This window comes from Nomascus leucogenys, chromosome 9 (assembly GCF_006542625.1).
Source record: "Nomascus leucogenys isolate Asia chromosome 9, Asia_NLE_v1, whole genome shotgun sequence".
In the NCBI taxonomy this organism is placed as follows: domain Eukaryota; kingdom Metazoa; phylum Chordata; class Mammalia; order Primates; family Hylobatidae; genus Nomascus; species Nomascus leucogenys.
In genome coordinates this window covers 110,526,836-110,529,900 of record NC_044389.1, presented here as the reverse complement: position 1 = coordinate 110,529,900, position 3,065 = coordinate 110,526,836, and positions in this window count along the sequence as shown.

Here is a 3,065-nt window from a genome sequence, read left to right as displayed (position 1 = left end):
TGGCACCATTAAATAACATTCATTCAGGACTACTTTTAGGGAATGTAGATACTTAATGTTTACAGACGAGGAAATCTGAATGGTACAAAACAAACAGAGACTTATTCAAGGTCTCACACTGACTCAGCAGCAAAGTCCACATAGGAAGAGAATGTTCCTGAAGTAGCACATTTTGTTTGGACTACAAGACCAACTGAGTTATTATCTTTATTTGAAAATGATTCATGCAAATCTGCCACAGATGAAGGCAAGCTGTGGAATTCTTACTTGAACTCTTTGTTGTTATTATGGGAAAGCGTCAAGTCTGGGTTTTTTTGTTTGTTTGTTTAATTTCTCATATTTATTACCCGAAAAAAACAAACAGGGTTCATTCACCTGTCAAGCAACAAACGACTCTCCACGAGAATGCAGATTTTGATCAATAGGAGTTTTATTACTTGGCTCAAGTAAGGGGAGCACTGGGTTTATTCTCCAAAGCAGTGTCTCCCCGAGGGAAAGTGACAAGAGGTTTTATGGGGTGATAGAGAGGGGAGAGGGTGCATTATCGCATGTAGGTGAGGGGCCCCAGCGGCACAGGCACAGTGTCATCATGGCAGCACATGGGTCACATGTTATGATAACAGAACTACAGTTCCTCCAGGATGGAGACATTACAGTCATGAGGAAGATTCACCAGGGTTCATCTCTAAGTTGCCAGGGTCTGTCAGGAGCTGGTTTCAACCAACTAGGTTACTATAGTCCACCCAGGGTTTAGGGAAGAACAGGTTGCAGGGCAGGAGGCTGTAAACCAGGCTGATGGCTCACATGGATTAAACTCCTATTCTTCCTAGAGACCCTCCTTGTCTGCTTACATATCCTAGAACTGAAAAATAAATTGAAAAGTGAAGTGGTTATGGTGGTCACACTTCTGAATTCTGGTATGCCCCTCCTACCTCCCCCTACTAAGTAAAGATAAATCAGTAGTCTTAACAGTATTTAAAACAGCCCCTCCCAAAAACTTAATACATGAAACTTTCTTTCTAGTTGATCTTTGTACCAAATGATTTGTCCAATAAAGGAATAAAATGGTTGAGCTCAAATAACCATGAAAATGCAATACCTGATTTTCCTAAATGCACTTTCCTAATGTGAAGACCATTCACAAAAGCAAATATCCACCCCAGATTCTACTGGGTATGACACATCTCAGTGACTGATACTTCATGTTATCACCTGAAAATTAAATAATTTTATTACAAAAAGAATTAGTAGATTATCTTGCTAAATCAAGTTCAGCCTAGAGCTGCCTCCTTATATATTTTAAGTTCAGTCTAAACGTTTCTCTGTATGTAATGAACTGTAACCTAACTGGACGTGTAAACAGACTGTTACCTACCTACTCTTGCGCCAATCATGGAGTTTCAGCCAATCACAGGCGGCCGGCTGTTCAAACCATGTTTAAATAAGGCAGACGCAGAGCTGTAAGCAATCTGGCTGTTTCTGCACCTCTCGTCCATTTTCTGTACGTCCCTTTTCTGTTCATAAATCTTCTTCCATCACTTGACTGTGCTGGAGTCTTTGAACCTACCCTGTCTCGGGGGGATGCCCCAATCAGCAACTTGTTCTTTGCTCAATTAAGCCCTATTAATTTAATTTGCCTAAAAAAAATTTAACAATGTTTGCTAGTAAATTTCATGTTTTCTTGCAAAAAAAAAATCCTGAAAACAGGAGTAGGGAAAGATTGATGGCTAAAATTAAATACAGTTAACTTTAAAATTTTAACTTATCACAAGAAAATTGCATTGGTTTAGACTATAAAAGTGATGCATAAATCTTTCACTTCAGTAGCACCATCATCATCATCAAATATTTAAAAACTTACATATGAAAAGAAATATGGTGGGGAGAGAAGTAGACAGAAACAGTTAAGAAACTAGGACATAATAAGACAGCAAAATTCCTGTTGGTTTATTTTTTGCTTGTTTCCTTGCTTAGTATTCTCTGATAGCCAAAGAACAGACAAAATATTCTAATAGCCAACGAATAGACAAAATTGGGCAGCTGCTTCTGGAATACAAAGGTACAAATTCTTAGAAAGTTCTTCTGAGCAGATCATCTTCCCAGAGCCTTGACACAAATGTGATCATTGGAATTTTATTTCTCTGGGTTAAAAGTAACCTCAGGGAAGACAGCACTGTTGAGAGGCATTTACATCACTGAAAATTATTTTGGCATAACATTTTACATATAACAACCAGCTTGGAAAATGAGAGACGCTGGAAAATGCAAAAGCCTATGTATGTGAGGACTATGCTTTAGGTTGGAGAGCCAGGACCCCGGGCGAGAGAGAACAAGCTAAATGACCTCGGTCACTGCTGCAAACTTTTCTTCCTCATCCATTAATTGAAGACAACAAAAGTAAAAACCCATCGCACAGGATGGCAGGGAGGACTAAATTAGCACGCCAATGACCATCAGAAAATCTGTACTCATTAGACATTCACCATTTCTCTTCCTCTCCTTCCTCTCCTTCTTTATTTCTCCTACGAGCATCAGCTCCATTGCCACTTCACAACCTCACTACCTCATTGCTAATTTTGTCTTACGGCATGCTAGAGGTTGAAATAATAATCAAGTGTACTGCTTTTCACTTATCATTAGCAAAAGCCTTTACCTATGAACAAGAAGAAGCTACATTGGTTCTCCCAAAGGTTTTGTTTTTGTTTTTCTTTTTGTTTTTTTTTTTGAGACGGAGTCTCGCTCTGTCGCCCAGGCTGGAGTGCGGTGGAGCCATCTCGGCTCACTGCAAGCTCTGCCTCCCGGGTTCATGCCATTCTCCTGCCTCAGCCTCCCAAGTAGCTGGGACTACAGGTGCCCGCCACCACGCCCGGCTAATTTTTGTATTTTTAGTAGAGACGGGGTCTCACCGTGTTAGCCAGGATGGTCTCGATCTCCTGACCTTGTGATCTGCCCACCTCGGCCTCCCAAAGTGCTGGGATTACAGGCGTGAGCCACCGCGCCCGGCCCCAAATGTTTTTCTGACGAGATCAAGGTTATCTCAAAACAGTATATGACTTTTTAGTGTA